Below are 17,363 nucleotides of genomic sequence, written 5' to 3'. Positions count from 1 at the left end.
ATCACAAATTGTATAGATATTTAGTCATAGGGCTTATTTAGCTTCCTTTCAGTATTTCACTCCCATCTTGGGCTAAGAATTGATGAGGCTTGATTTGTTGCCAGATACTATACACTATCACTGTTGGAACCTGTGATTCACAGTTGTATTTTTTATATGAATACTTTTAGTGGATACTTCCATTGTATTTCTGCATGTTTTACTGAAATCTGGCAAACACAATCACACCATGCATTCTATGGACTTTCAAATCTTCATGAAGCACTGCAGACCTGACTCATTTCATGAGCCCTTCAAATGTTTTGCAGACATTATGCATTTCTGGAGAAGATTCATTTCATTTACAATACAGACACGTTTTCTGGATGGCTTCAGTGGTGCTCAGTCTGTGCATGAACTCTCTCTCTGTACCTATAGAGATCCTGTTTACATTTTATTATTGCCAGTGACCTATGAAGCCAGTGGGCTGCCACCTAAACAAGCATAGAAACATGAATAATTCAAACTTCAGAAGATTCAGGCACAAATCTTCTCTCACTTCAGGACACAAAATCAATGAGATACAACTCTAAGAGCTGCCTAGATCAGCAGTCATATTGCAGTTTCAGATGCTGCCAAAAAGTTGAATGTGAATGCAGTACCATTGGTTGAATCTCATCGAAAATGTTGCATTGAATACACAAGAAAAACAAAAACAAAACCAACACAGAACATTAGGAAGATATTACACTAAAACGGGCAGAACGGTAGTAACTGAGAAAGGAGAAAATTCAAGTCAATGAAGCAGGCTCACCTACCAAGCAAAAATTAAATTATGTATTGGGAACATAAGGCATAAGGCTTAATTGCGTAAAGCTCCTCACCCTCAAATCATTGAAAGCAGTGACAGCAGAAAAGCAAGCAAACTGGCATTACTGTGTTGGATGTATATTTCAGCCACCCTTCTAGGAAAAACCCATCCCCATGGATGTACTGTTCTATATTAAATTAAGACTCCAATACACCATATTGATAAAACAGCCTGACAAGCTTTGCTGCTTTGAATGACAGCAGCTCACTTACTGGCTCATGGACTTCTCTGAACAGGAAAGGTCTGAAACTGCTGGAGACAAACCCTGGAAAAGAAGTTCTTCCCACTTCAGTAGCTTTGCCCATACTGCCACTTTTCATGATCACTCATTGTTAGATTTGGACCATCAGGGATGGAGGGCAGGATTCAAAGTTACAGCACCAAGATGGGGAACAGAACTGGTAATGTAAAACAAAATTAAGGAGTACCAAAAAACTTGAGCTTAATTAGCAGTACTTCAGCACTCACCTTCTAATACACACACACACAAAAAAAAAAAAACCACACAGGGTAGATCGTATCTCTACAAAGGAGTCATTTTTGCAGAAGTAAGATTCCAGCTCCTTTAGTTTTGCAAAAGAAGAGTTTAAGCAGGACTGCACAACTGCTCTTTACATGAACATACATAGTCAAATAATGTTTCACTTTGCTACATTTGAGACTTGTTAGAAACAATTGTCAGGTGTCTTCTACGTATTGAATTATATAATTAGCCAGGTATTTGGAAAAATTTTTACTAGCAGCTACAGTGCAGTTTCCAAACTCATTCTGCAATACTGGAGCACTCCTGTGCGGGGTCCTGCTGCTTTTCCTATCAGACATTAATAAGGAGAGCTGGGAAGCTGAGCTTGGGCAAAATGCAAAACGGCTGCCAGTAGCATTGTACATACCATGTAATTACCTGTCCTCTTTACCTGAAATGTAATGCTGATCTTCCTAAGAACACCTGTCCACATAAAAAGGTTGTAATTTATAAATCTCTCTGGAGTGCAACAAACACAATACTTCACATAGGTGTAAATATGGCTTGCCCTGATAAAAAGTTTTATACTTGCTTTTGAGTAGGTCTACTACACCATCATTACACAGAAAGAATGTTTTGTTTTGTTTTCCCATTAAAAAAATAACAAAAATGATTGCATTTTTTGTAATGAGGTAGAAACCACAGGGGCACAGAGTAATTCCTATGTAGAAAAGAAAAAAGGAGATTTTTTTCCTCTGGTCTATTGTTTGAAGTGGATTAATAGTGATCTAACCTTCACTGGCTTCTCAAACTGTTCTTAGATGCTTTGTTTTGACCCTCTAAGTACATTTAAAAAAAAAAAAAGTACCAAATGTTATAAAAAGAGCCATGGGCAAAGGGGCAGGAAGAAGAAAGGGGAAAAAACAGGTCACATATGGTAGGAGCTGAAAGGTAGATGAATCAACATTATTTCAGACAAAATTTTTCATCATTCCTGTAACATCATTCAACACTTTTGAGTATGTGAAGCACAGACTGAAATGATCCTCCCCTTTGTCCAATCTTAACCACTCTTGCAAGAGACACCACTGGGATCATTTAACCTCATATTGAAAAACAAATTCTCTGACTTTTTTTTTCCATCTGAAATTCTGATTCTGGAATAAATGCAGCAGATATTCTCATTTGCCCACCACTTCTGTACACTGCCTGGCTTTCAGCTAGTAAGTTAAGGAAAGGAAGAAAAAAAAAGACAAAATATCATTTGCTTCCCTGGTGTTTCATCTCCTTTGTACAAAACTATGCTATTATTTTATCCTGTAAAAATGCTCAGATCTAGAAAAACGTAACCTATATTTGTATATCTGTATAGCTGACATTCTGCAATCCAATCATCAAGCCATTACACAAGATGATAGGAGCAGAAATGCTATGGATAATGGAAAAGGCAGATGGTATATATCCCAGAATCAGCAGGGCAGACAGATCACCAACCTGGGTTTGGCAGGGACAGCCTGGAGTCAGAGCTCATCAGATCTGCCAGAGACAAGCAGACTCCTGCACAGCTATTCCATCTCTGCATCCAATTCCCCAGCATGCCGTGTATGAAGGGCACAGAGCTGGACCTGGGCTGCTTGTGCGTACCTGTGCCAAAGAAAAGCACTCTCAGAGCAGCCAGGGCAGGAAGAAATGCTTTGGGCCACAGCGATATATGGTTCACGCAGCATCCAACAAGTTCACAAGAGACCACCGAATTCCCACCTTCCCAACACTCCTCCCAAAAGGATGGATACAGAAGCCACCACAGTTTTGCCTGCCAGCTGAAACAAAGCTCTTTCTCCTTTCTGGGAGGCTGTGCTCAGGATTCACACCTACCACAGCCAGCCTTACCAGGCTTTCAGAGACCTGCCAGGCATTCATTATTGTTGGACACAAGGCCATACAGGCAATGGGCACAGTAAGAGTATATCCGATCACTGCAGTTTATTCCTGGCTGTGAAATGCTACCTTCTTGTTATGGGAGACTTGTTTGAAGTAAAACAGTCCTGAACCAACCAAAAAATGTTTATCTGAAGTCAGGTTTTCTTCTGTTGAAAGGTAGTGATAGAGATAAAGAACCTTGTACTGCATCTTAAATCCTTTTTACTGTATTTCTAGAAAAATACATTTTTCCTAAAATACCATTAAACAGAGTTAGCCAGACAAAACAGAACATATAAAGTGAATTTAAATTCAAAATCTTTAATGGAGTGATGTAACTAATTCAAAGGGTTTCTTGAGCACTCAGGTTTTCAATATATATTTATGTATATATTTTAAATAAAATTTATTTTTTTTATTAAACCCAGTTGTAATTTCATCTAAATCAATTTTAGAGAGAGCCTTAGCTCTCCTTAGCTTGAAATTTAAAATAAGAACTTGTTTGGCAAACTCAGACTCCCTTAAATAAGGGTTCTCACCCCAGATTTTAAGATTTCCTGGAATTGTAAAACGATGCCACTCTCTGACACAAATACCAAGTAAAAAAAAAAAATCATTTCCATACTTGCACAGGAGAGTAAGGAGGGAAAATAAACCCTGAAGATATTTCCTCTGTATTGACTTTCTGGCTCCCTCTGAAGCTTTGGAAAAGAAAGAAAATATTATCTTCCTGATATTACTCCTTTTTATTTCTTTTACTTTTTTTTCCAGAGTAGGTAGGAAAGTGAAATTGATATTGTGTGAAAAGAAATAATATTTTCACAACTTGCGCACTAGAAAAAAGTTAAAATTGGTCATCCTGAACAGCTTTACTTGAATTCTTCCCTCGTTTCCAAAGGGAAAATAAAAAATAATAATAATAAAAAAGCTGAAACAGAATGCAAAATACAAGAACTTGCTAGAATGGCTTTAAGTCCATCACTGAGAAATACCCTAAACGACCATACATTAGGAAGACACTTGCACTTCCTGTTGAAATTAAGTTTTCACAGAATATTAACAATTGAAAATAATATTGACAGTGCTGCTGGCTGAAACTGGAAACATCCTCTTGGTAAAAAAGCACCTTGCCTCGGCTATGACCTCTTAGTTTCCCTTGCTTGGGAATGCAGTATTTCTGACATGCATCCTTCAGCCCTTTGAAAGCCACAGAAAGAGCAACATATTCCTGCTCACTGCTTTGGCCTCCTACAAGAGTAGACTCAATTTTTACCTTTAAGGCATTCAGCTGCCCGGTTTCTGGCTTCAGAAAATATTAGAAATGAGCTCCTCAGGCATTAAAGACTTCAGACTATGGACAGTAGAAAGAGCATCTATTCTAGATCTAGTTCCCTTAGAGGTCTGTCCCAAACTGCAACAAGATGACCAGCCCTGCCCTTAAAAAAAAAAAAAACGGCAGAAAACTATAAAGCAATAAATATACTAAAACCTGACAGGACAGGAATTAGTTACAAAGAAAACAACTTAGGCATACTATTTGGCACAAAATTCACAGGAATAAGTGTATTGTGACAAAACAGGGAAAAAAAAAACGTATAAAGTATCCTGTAAAAGAAATTTCTCACTGTCTCAGCACTCTTCTCTTTGTTGCACAGATTCCTACCTCACCCTAGAAGCATAAAGCGTAAGATATTGGGAGGATCACGGCAGAAGGCAAAGTTATAAAACAGGAAGCCAAATTTAGACCATCAGAGTTATGCTCTTCAAATGGTATGTTTCATGAAGAACTATAGATCTGCCTCAAATTTTGTTTCTTTCCACTGACCACTGTCTCAAAAACATATGCACAGAATTTTCAATGTTCAACCCTAGATATAGTGAGATAAAGAAGAATGGTCACTAATTCACACTGAAAACTATTGTTAGGTGTTCCTTCTTTTCTCCCTACAAAAGCTATGAAATAATTTAGAAGATTATATTTTAGTGCTTTACGTCAACTATTTTTATGCAACTTTCCTTGGCTGTTCTTGGCATTGACCAGCAATTGAGCACTAAATAAATTCTGCTTACCTGTAGATTTTCAATTTCTTTTTTCATTGGTTCCTATTGACTCCAGTCTCCCTTGTGTAGACACATGATTTGCCATTAATTATGCACTTTGAGTATTCTCGGAGTTCAGTTAACTGACTCACAGAGATCAAATTAAGGAGAAGTTAATGACACAAACATACTGGAAAGGACAGCAAAACAAAACAAGACAGAAGATTCTCTACTGTCAGTTTCTCTTGAGGTAAAGGAAAAGAGCTGGGATTAGCAAAAGGAGGGACATGAAGTAAGCATGGGGGGACAGGGAGGGAAGATTCTATTAGTCTTCAAGTGACACTTATGTGATAATAGTAGGAAACACTGATTTTAAATCATTCTGATGTTTTTAGGTGAATGAATTACATTTTGTGATAAAATCGCAGCCTTTTTGGGAAATGTCCCAGTAAACTCATGAACACATCAGACGTCTATTTTTGAAAGCACATAGACCTCAAAAAGTCTTTCCTTGCTAGGTGGTTCCCCCAGCTCAACATTAATGCTTCCCAGCTTCGTTGTGCATCCCACACAATACTCATTTTCACACACACTCATGTCCAGTTCACTGGATAAAGAGCTCTGACAGTGGCACAGAAGAGTAGCACGCTCCTGCCAGCTGGCTGAAATGTTTAACTCTGACAAAAGGGGAACCTCTGCTGACTGCACACGCAGGTCACTTTTTTGGGCAAAACATGTTATCCTTTCACTACAGTCCTGTATATCCATGAAATTTCAAATGTTCTTTGCAACTTGTGGAACTTTTTCGCTCCCAAGAAATCTATGCTCTGCAGGCAAGAAGGCCAGTAAGCTTTTTTTTTCATATTAGTTGATTACAAATGTAAAAATACAAGCTATTGCTCATTAAGAAATTTTGCTCTACAAAAAGCTTTCCAAGTGACAGCCAAAAGCAAGCTCCACTAACACTGCTTTACAATCAAGCTTCTTGCATGTATTCATGTCACTAATTTTTAGTTAGGTGATACAAAACACCTTTTTTCAAGATCCTGAAGGGAAGCATAAAGCAGGGGACTCCTGCATGGATGAGAGTGCACTCGGAAAGCAGAACACAGTCCCTGTGGTACAGCAGAGCATCAGAGCACCTGCCCCTCAGGGTGGGACCTGCTGCTTACTGTGGTTCATGCAGCACTGATGCCCATCTCACTGCCACATAACAAAATAAACTTGCGTTTGAGTACTATGTCCCAAAGTCTGCTCTTTTATTGCAGGATTTTCTTTGTTTTGCAATATACATCTAATCCATGCACCTCCAAACGTGCTGCTGTGTATGCGAACACAACCGCCGAGGACCTGATCATGATTCAATAGGGATTACAAGTAGGAAGAACATGACAATGGAAAGCACAGGAAGAGGGCATCTAGAGGGCTGGTTTTATTCTAGAAAGGATTATTCAAGAAAGATAATTCCTTTCTTCTACAATACCTTTCTCCTATTTCTGCTTTTTACCTTGAGATATCTGACAAGCTAAAAGAGAAAGATTGAGGGCATGCTGGATTCAGACTCAGACACTAAAACTGTAATCAAAAGAAAGGATTGTTCTTGCTTCAGGCTGTGAATTAATTCCCCCTGTTCTGTCACTTAAATCACTGTGGATTTTCTTTTTTGGTGGTGGGTTTTTTGTTTCGTTTTTTAAATTGTGCATACACACACAGATATTATCTAAAAATATATAAGGCCTGTCTCCAAAGGCCATTCCTGTGAGATGTCTGTCAATTTCACATAAAATAATTCCAGTCGCCAATGGCTCAAACATAAAACACACACACTGAGGATATGAGACGAAGAATAAACTACCTTAGACTTGAAAAAAGAAACAGTTGACTTTCCATTTCAGACACCTTGACCTGACCTCTGCAAAAGTCTTTTAAGATTGGCTTTTCTGGCTAAGTTCCAGACTAGAAAGTAGAATAGTCACCGACCTTTCTTATTGGAAAGGCTAAAGTCCATTCCTACAGCTAGGTTCAAAGCTAAGGCATGCCCATACACATACACACACAACACGCATTTTACCTGGATAGATTTTAAAACTTTGCCTCTCCATCAGGCTATAATAGCTTTGTTTGGATTAATTGTCAAATGAAGCAACTCTCGTGCCCCTTGATAACAAACTTTTCTGAAGTTGGAAAACATAATGAGCTAAAGCACATCACATCAAAAGCCTACACAGTGCTAAATTAACATAATGTGATAAGATACAATGTGACATAACATCTTCATAAATTTAAGCATGTCAGAAAATAAGATATCTTTCTATCAGCTTATTCTGAATCTAATCCATATTTAATCAGCTAGATCACTAGCCAGCAACTTTGAAAGTTTATTTAATAACACCATCACTGATTGTCTACGGTGACCCAATTAGAACTACAGAAACAAGTTTAACAGAATACCAAGACAGAGAATGTTGACGTATTCAGGAGCTCTCCATGACTGAACTAAATCCCTGTTTACAGGGCTTGGCATTATTTTATCATGAACAGAATGAACACTTTGGTGATTACTGTGTGCATAAAAAAAAATAGCTTTCTTAAAAAATAATGTGCTATCATTTCTTCTCTGTAAATGAGAATGCAATGTACAGAATCAGCATGGTAGGAGAATTTATCAGAAGTACAGTAGGTGATGATTACCTAACAGAGGAATCGGGATTTTGTGGAATAGAAGATTTGAAGCATGGCTGAACTATGAACATCCAAAGCAAGGCCAGCGCTTTATCAACTGAGTCTAAAAAAATATTGCTGCAACTGTAATGTGAATATACTTCTGATCCAGTTACAAACATTTAGGCTAGAATAACATTTTCCATGGTATCTTAGCAATTCTAATTTTAATCTAAGGAAATGCTGCGTAGCAGAAAGGTGTAAGTATAATTCCCCTTCAAAAATATTTGAAGAAGAGAAAAGAAGTCAAAGTCTCCAGAATAACTGTAGATTCAATTCACATTCCAGGGAAAGATACGCATTTCTCCTACTATTCCTATAAGCTACTGTGCCAGCCGCCACAGCTAGGAGGAACATGTACTGCTATTGGACATAAGGCTGCACAGACATAGCCTACCATTTCCTGTACTTCTTATGAACATACACGAGGCTTCTGGTGACAATTCAAATGAGGTACAAATTACACCTATTTTGAGTAGCTGACAGGTATAGAGGAGCCTTTAAATATCCCTGGTAGAGTTACCTCTATTTACATGACCTGCCTATACTAATCCGAATACAGTTTCAGCTTTTAGAACAGAACTCCACAAACAGTGCCCCGAGTCACTGCTTGTTTTGCTGTGGCCTGACGATGCTGCACAGAAGGTATGAACTCTGGATTATAAGCTGAAGACTGGAACCAGGCCTCATTTCTCTAGTCAAGTCTGCTTGGTAATAGGAATTGGTGGACAGAAATACTGGCCACTTGCACATGTAATAGATCGTCTCCAACCTTCTGAAGATCACAACATCTTCCTTACAGCTGTAAGGAAGAACAACCAAATTAATTCAAAAACATTAAGACTGAACCCTCTAGTACTACCTGATATTTACTTCACTGCAGGTTCCTTGAAATACAATGAAGAGATCTGATACATCTCTTGAATACTTGCAGCCTTCCTAAAAACAACGTTCCACTTGCATGTGTCATAGCTGTGACAGGAATTACCTTTTATATTTCATTACCCTCCATCATGAGCATAAAAAAACCACAAAGTTCCACAAGGTCCCTATTTATGTGTGAACTCAATTTTTCAGTTGATAAGTTTGGCACCTTTTATAGGCCTACTTTTGCAGGGCATAATCACACAGCAGTAACAAAACTTTGCTGCTTGTTACCATCTACGCTGTTCAATCCTAACAACAGAAGACCTTTCTGGACTTTAAACAGACCTGCCACTCCCTGTCCCCTCACACACACCCTTTTTTTAGAGCACTTATGCTAGATATCAAGAAAACAAGGAGTTCTTGTTACAGCCATGTGGGAGGCAAAACACTTCTTCACCTAAAAAGAGATACATGCACATATAAGCACATCCAGGCAGCTTTTATTTCTAGTGAAAATTCTTTTAAGAAAGTACTTCTCCGACCTTTCATACATCCTTCTTCTGAAACACCACCACAGTAAGTCCCCAGCTATATACAATGACACTGCCACAGCCTACAAAGCAAACTACAACGTAATCATCATCTCAGATCCTGTCAAAATTGACATGGAGAGCCGATTTCAGTGTCAATGAAAATATTGTATAAATTTTCATACACTAGTAACAGCTCAAAAGGGTACTGCTTATCACCTCGGAGCATACAGATGAGCAATACAGTTTCTAACACCAGTGAACATTCAAATACTGTAAATTTTACTACAGTTAGAATACAGTTAGAGTAGCAGAGGTGTTTTCTTGTATCTTTGTGACTGCTTGTCAGCAGTTTTAATAATAGTGTTTGTCTAAATGAAATAGCATATTGTGAAGGGCACAGTTCAAAGATCAGCAACCTCACTAAAACACGAGTTCTCCATTTCAAGCATGGTCTTTTCCATGTTACTTAACCAGGATTTGGTCACTACTTCAGTAGATATTTAGTTTAAAGAGTAAATCAAATTAAGGGGCTCTATGAGGCTTAATTTATAGTGAAGCTTGCTTTAAATGTGCTTGCAAACTCCCTAAAATTATTCAGAGCAGAGAAGCTGCTTGGAACAAAGGAATTAACAGTTTCTCCATTATTTCATTTTTTCCTCTAGATGAGCAGAACCTGGCCATAAAGCCTGTTGATACCTAAAGCAAAAAACAAATCTAGTTTAAATTCAAAAATACTGTGATTCATTTAGCTTTAACAGATATGCCTCAGGAAATGGTGTGAGGGTGAGGAGAAACAGGACTATTGATTTTAAGTGAAACTACTTGTTTTTTCAAAATTCAAAATTAAATACTGTATCACCCCTTTCTAGCAAAGAAAAATGGTTGGTATTAGACAATTATGTTTAACTGTATTATTTAGAATTGCTTCTTAATGAAAAAGTGTTGAATAAAAATGATCTAAACATTATCAAAGTGCTTCACACAGAAATATTTAAGGGTAAATAATTTGAACTGTGGGAGAGGGAAGAGTTAATTCTAAGATGAACCATTTTGGCTCCAGCAAAAGGAATCCCAGTAATAAAAAAGCTTCACTGACTGTCTCCAATACTGGTTAGGAGGTGGAAGTGAGGGTTAAACAATAAAATAAAATATTCTGGATTTCCGATGACTTTCCCTTCTGATGACTTGGTATGTGCCAATTAACTTGGATTACTGCACACCAGTGCTCTGAGTTCTTCTCTCTACTGACCTCAGTGACACTGGCTTTGAAAACAGCACGTGTAAATTCTGCAGAGTGAAATCCCATTACCTCTCAGAAACCTGAGACCAGTAGGTCAGAGAACTGGACGCTCGCTAAGGTCTCCCTCCCAGCTGTTGTATTGCAGGGCTGCTAGACCCAATGATCAGAATTCATTGCTGCATGCCAGCTCCCCCCTGTCAGTGCTATTGTTCAGCAGGGGCAGATGCAGAACAGCCATATTCCTTTCAAAATTGTCTGTTACAACTGCTTAAAAGCTGAACAGACAAATTATGTAAAGGAAACCTCCTGTGCTTCTGTTGTCTACGATGATGGCCACTGCTGCGCTCATCTCACCTACCTTCCCAAGAGTAAGAAAGACAAAAAGCAAAGGATATTGCCCCTTTTGATGCCACCTCCAGTTGGACTACCCTAGGTTGCCTAGGAAAGGTTGTTCCATTTTGTCCTGTGACCAGGTACTGGGACACTCATAGTACTGCAGGCAACGAAGCTGTGTATTTTTCTTCTCATCAATGTTCTTGACTAACATTTCTGTTTTAAACCTTACCTAACAGGTCTCTGACTTCAGGCCACTTTACTCTGTCAGAGCCTCCTGGAGAAACACTTGTAAGACCTTGAACAAATACCACATTCTAGAAATATGAAATCCCCTGGTCTTCCTAATGCTGCTGCTTCTTTCCCTGAGCACCAGGAAGGCTGATGACTACATTAGCTGAAATCCTTCCCCTGAGCAGCAACTGCAGCAGTAACAAGCAGACATTTACCAACACCACTGCCCTTAACTCTGGTCTGTCATTTTAAAATATACTGTACACTGAAGATCTCTTGACAGGTTTTGGTGGAACTCAGCAAGGAACCCTGCAGGAGCTCTTTCCATGCTCTACACTGCTTCACTGACTACACCTTCCCCCATCAGATTTGTAAGTACTTTTTAAAAAGCGTCCTCTTACCAAGTTAGCAGACCTAGGAACAGCATATGTGTCATCTTCTGAGATCACAGGCAAGAGGTATTTCCAAAATAATTATTAGCAGACACTGTCTTTGGAAGAAACCATTTCTCCATTGAAAAGTGCTACTCTGGCTTGCCAGAAACACTTTATGGGAACACACCACTGTCAGCTATGCTCTCATTAGGACAGGACCTGTCAAGGTGATCTCTCTATTCACAGTCAGAGTTCAACGACCAGGACACTATCCTGAGTGCAGATTACTTGGGCACAGCACAGCTCATGTCTCTGACAAGTTCCTTGACAAGAGCTATTTGCCACTCCAGGTTGTAGTCCTCCCCAGTGAGGTAAATCAGTTCTTAAGTTAGGAGAGTCGAGCCATTTTTCAAATTTGTGAAACTTTTATGTCTTAGAATGTACGCTCAAATTAGAATTTATGATTACTTTTTTATTAAAAAAAAAAAAACTTACCTAGCTCTACATAGACCTATTTAAAAAAAAAAAAAAAAACCTTCAAGTACTGCTGGCATGTTTTTTGTTTTCTCAGATATGAAGGAATTAAAACAGAAAGCAATAGTTAGTAAGTAGTACAAAGATGATATAAAGCCATTCCTGATGATGGCCTCTGTATGTTTCAGTTAAAGGATGTGAGGAGAAAATAAACAGTCAGTAAACACAAAGCTAAGACAGGCAATCTGTGAAGTCAGAACTCTGAGAAATCTCTGGAAACTAAACTAGGGCAAGGTAGACAGAACAGTTTTCTTACCTCGGTTTGGTTTCTGGGACTAGCTTTCATACGAACACAAAATGACAGGCATTTCTGTTCAGTGCTGGTAACCTTCCATTCTGCATGGATGTAAACAGGAGCACCAGGATGCTGGTCTTGGGTGCTGCCTCCAAATTCCTGAAAGAAGAGAGTCAAACCTCAATCACTCTATTTCTATGTGAGTTACATACTGGTGTAAACATCTAAACTGCATTTTGACAGCAGAGTGCGGATTACACTGCTTGCACACAGGCACAATCAGCCGGGTGAAAGAGAAAATACAGTTTGTCAGCTACTTAGTAGTGGCTGAGGACAGACTGCAAAATGCCTCACTTCCGAAGTTTTTTCTTGCCCTAATCTGCAATTAGTCCCATTGTGAAATGAAGAGGGTGGAAGTCAGGGTGGCAAGCAGTCAAGAATTTTTCATACACCACTGAATGTTTTAATCAGACTATTCTACAGACACACCTAGAAAATACTGTAACAGAAGTTCCAAGAGGATTGTCCAGTGGAGGCTTTGGCCTTCAAAACAAAAGGAACAAATAGCATTTCAAAACTGACAAAATAATAGATTTGCAATTACAGTTCAGAAAAAAAATAATACTTACTCCCTTATGCACTTATCTAAGTTCCCCACCTCCAAGGGACACAGACAAAAGTCAGTGAACCCCTTGCCAACTATGCTATCATCTCAAACTACTTCATTTCTGTCTTAAATGCCCAACTGACAATTCTCTTCAGCTGGTTTTCTTTTATTTCTCTATTTGAAAGATACAAGGTAACAAAATACATCATATTTCTATTTCCTTTCTGTCTCCCAAATAACATGACCTTGTTTTTCCTAAAGCTGGGTTATTATTTTTATAAACAAACCAATTTAAAAAAAAAAAAAGAGAGAGAGAGAGAGAGTCTCCAGGACGGCAAAAATGAGGGATTACCTAAAAGCATGAAAAAGGTAAGGCAGGAAATACACCCAGAAAATTGAAAGCTATATTTCAGAAGTTCTCTATTTCCTCAGGTAAAAATCAGGCTTGAAGTTTTTTCTTTGATGCTACAAATGAACATTTACTTTAGGTTAAATATAAAACTGAATTATATATAAACAATCATTTCTGGGATAAGGAATTACAGTACTAAATGGTCTTTTTTGCATCACAAACTCTTAGCAACTCTTAAGTACGGATGTAACCATGCACATAAGAGATTGTTTTCTACAAGAATATTCAGGGATTGTATGGGAATTTTTCACTGAAATTACTTAGGTAATCAAAGTTACTCAATCAAAAATATTTTTGCAGTATCAAGACCTATACCACAACAGCAACAACAAAAAATCAAGTACAAAGTATCCTATAGAAATTCACTGCAAAGTCTGTACCAAAAAAATAAAAACAAAATACTTCAGTTAGTGTTTTTTCAAGTATGTTGATGTTTTTGCGTCGCTTACCAGAAATATATCATGACAACTTCCACCTACGTTATCTCCTTTCATTTTTGCTTTTCATGACAGAAATCCAACTTCTCTGCTCATAACATGTTATACCCTTGTGATGCAGTGGGATTTTTGAGCACATAATGACAACTTGGAGAACACCCAAAGCACAATGGAGTTGATAGCAATGTGGATGAGGACTCTGAATGTAGAAATTATATTGCTTCTGGGATTAGTTTTTTGTTTGTGCTCCCTGAGCTATACCTGTTCAAGAAATCATACCCCCACAAGACACAGACAAAAACCTCGTCTCAGAAGTATGGCTTTCACGTTCACCAGTCAACACTACAAAAATAAAGCTAGTTCCCAGCGAAAATCTTGTCGGACTGTATCTAGTTGTTACTCCAGTGAAGCTAGAAAACATCATTGCTTATATTTCCTGTGTGGGATTTCCCTCTTGAACTCCTTCTTCACCTCCACTGTGATCTACATACAGGCTAGATATTTAACAGGTTATTTGCTGGTTTTTGTGTGTGTGTTTGTTTAAAGGAAGAAAAAAGACAATTCAGCCATTTTTGCAGTGAAGACTCAAACGCAGATTGCATCTGTGGGATGGAAATCATTATTCTTCTGCAAAGGAGATACAAGACTGCTGACCATTACAGAAGAGTTATGTGTGTCACAGTTAATATATCTTGAGATGCTTTTTTTGATTTCCCAAACAGACTCCCCTCACTGTTTCATACAGAACTTAGCTCTTTACTGATCTTACCACAGTCTTTGATAAGCTAGAGCTTGTATCTAGCCAGGCAGCACACTGTGATCTGGCCGTTACTGTTCTACTTCTTAAGAAAACAAATTCATCCAATATTTGCTGACCACTGAAAGACAAAATGGCTCCTACTTGTTACATGTCAATATGCACAGGCATGTTTCTTTGATTCTTGGCAGTAGTCATTAATTAGGTTTCTTCCACAGATAATTGCAAAGTACCTTCAGAAGCCGGTGACTAAGTTCCCGACACCTCTCTAGGACAGGGCTGCACGCTGGAGGTACAGGGAGAATGGCGCTCTCTTGTTCCCTGAAAAGAAGACAGATTCTGAGCAGAATTCACTCATGTAACCAGCACATCTTGAACAAGAGAACTCACTACAGTTGCATGTACACTAAAGATAAAAACAACTTGGAAGTCAATTAAAGTCAGTCATACTCTTATCCTGGAGGGAAGCAGGGGGACGGTGCTTCACTGAGTCAACACACACACTGCAAAGATAGGGCCAGACTGAGAATTTAATATTCTTACTGTTGTTTTTACTCTGTACTTCTTCCTTTGCAACCAAGGAAGATTTCACACACATGAGAACAACAGCCACATGGCTTGTATCACCTGCCCAGACTCTGAATATTGGGTTATCAGCGACAACAGATTTTATTTTTTTTTAACCTGTTGCATCTTAATTCGCTTTGATGGATAAGAATTTAGAAAAGCTGCTCTGTTCACAATGACATCTACACAAGCTTAAGAACATTCTGAAGTTCCATTGAATTAACACTTAAATGCACTATTGGCTTTAACCTAGTTTGTGAACTATTCCAGACAGGTCTAATTCAATCAAATATTGAAGCAATATTTTTATTATTATTATATATTATTATATATTGAATTATTATTATTTTATTATTATATTGAAGCAATATTGAGCAATATGATGAATATGATGAAGTGGGACTTAGGACTCCCTTACAGAGAGCTTTACAGAGTGCCTAAAAAAGCACATTTAGTTGCCAGCTCTCAAGACCAGCCCTGGACTTGTATTTTAGACACATCCCAGGGTTTTAGTGAAAGGCTCTAGGACAGGATCTGTAGAGCTACCACTGCAGGGATGCCAACATAATCCAAATTTCAGTACCTTAAATGACTGCTGCACAGTACTCACTCATTTATTATCAAGTATAATCATGAAGATACACCAGCACTTCATCATCATTTTGTGAAGAGCATAAAAGGTTAATGGTCAGATTAAGCAGAGAACAATTATACAACTGTATCTGAGATTTCTTCATTATAGGTGGTATGACTGACAGTATTTCATAAGACGTGCAAATTATGACTCAAAACCATGAATACCAACTTAAAGCATCTAGATGAAAAATCCAACTGACAAGTGCCATTCATCCCAACCAAACATCTTCCACATTGTTAAGCAAATGACAAGATAGTAAAGCAAAATGGAATTTAAACAGTGTTTTTCCTTCTCATTCCAGTGAAGCACAAAATCTGAATCCCACTTCTGCTCTCTGAACGATCTCTGCTAATATACCATTAATGAGGCACTCCAAAGAACTTTCATTAATTTAAAGTAATACATTCATTCACATTTCTTCTCCTTGGCTGCTGTTCATTTGGTCTTCAATACGCTATACAATGTAAAACTGTCAGGATATTACTTAACACTTATGCCACAGAGAGGGGTGTGACAGAAAAAGAGTTTTTCACAACTGTATAGTTCACAGACAAAAGCTGACTGCAAGCAACTTGAATAGGAATGGAAAAATATTTCTGAAGGATTTTAAGAAGTTAAGCCTGTGTTTTAGCTTTCAATATACCAGGCCAAGTCCTCAGTGGTTACAAACCACAATAGCTATATTTCAATCAACAAAGCCAGTTCAGAAATCGGCCTTTTTCTCTTTCCAAATATTGTCAACAGCCTGTGGGTTTTTTTTTCAGATCCCCTACTTCAAATTCAGCCTTAAGAGAAAGCTCAGAGAACCTATCTGAATATAACTCAAACTCTGGAGATTTTAGTGCATTTGTGATTGCTTACAAAATCCCAGCCTTTTAAAGTTGGGGGAGGGGGGGTGTTAAAAAAAAAAAAAATCCTTTATAAAAACGTCAAAATTCAAAAGAATAAGCTCAAGTTCTTAACACACTGTAACAGTTTTCCAGACAAACCTGCTTTCAAGAGAATAAAATACCCTTCTAAAATATAAACCCCAGGTAAGATCCCAGGTATTTTCTGTAACAGGCTAGCTCTACCCATGTTTTGCAGGCACTGAAATTGACCCAAAGGCAGCCACAGCTTTAGCTCTTCTTCACTCCCTCTTGCTTGTACCGCAGATATTTCCATTTTGAACACAGAGGGAGACAACTTGCTCCTTGTGGTATAACGTCGAGAAGAGGAAGTTTGAGGTCCTTTTGACAGGGGTTTGCCGTTTGCTCTCGGGACGTGTCACCCACCCCGCCCCACAAGCTGGGAGCAACCCCCGTCCCACTCTGAGGAAGAAAACAAACAAACAAACAAAAAAAAAACACTCCCCACCAAAAGCCAGCTGTTAAGCAACTTCCTCTGGTCTTTAACTCAAGCAAACTCCCGCTGGGGCGGTGACAAAGGTTAACTGAAGCCGCGGCCCGTGAGAGCCTCGAGGACCCGCTGCCCGCGCTGCCGGCGCCGGGTGTGAGGGGGCGCAGCTGCGGCTTCCCGCCCGTCGCAGGGGCCGCAGCCCCGCTGACAGGCAGCTGCAGCCGCAGGGCGCTGCCGAGGGGCCAGGAGGCCTAAAACTGGCTT

General features: G+C 38.7%; 1 long non-coding RNA gene across 1 annotated transcript; it reads right to left on the bottom strand.

The window, feature by feature from the left end:
• Positions 1–8,107: 8,107 nt before the first annotated feature.
• On the bottom strand, positions 8,108–15,403 carry LOC121073568. Its single transcript, XR_005821798.1, has 4 exons — positions 14,791–15,403; positions 14,570–14,678; positions 12,366–12,503; positions 8,108–8,796 (listed from the first exon to the last, which is right to left on the bottom strand). It is a non-coding gene; the product is annotated as an uncharacterized LOC121073568 (long non-coding RNA).
• Positions 15,404–17,363: the final 1,960 nt, after the last annotated feature.

Source organism: Cygnus olor, chromosome 7, assembly GCF_009769625.2.
Source record: "Cygnus olor isolate bCygOlo1 chromosome 7, bCygOlo1.pri.v2, whole genome shotgun sequence".
Classification (NCBI taxonomy): Eukaryota; Metazoa; Chordata; class Aves; order Anseriformes; family Anatidae; genus Cygnus; species Cygnus olor.
Note: the sequence above shows the minus strand (reverse complement) of the source record. Positions and strands in the feature narration are given on the sequence as shown.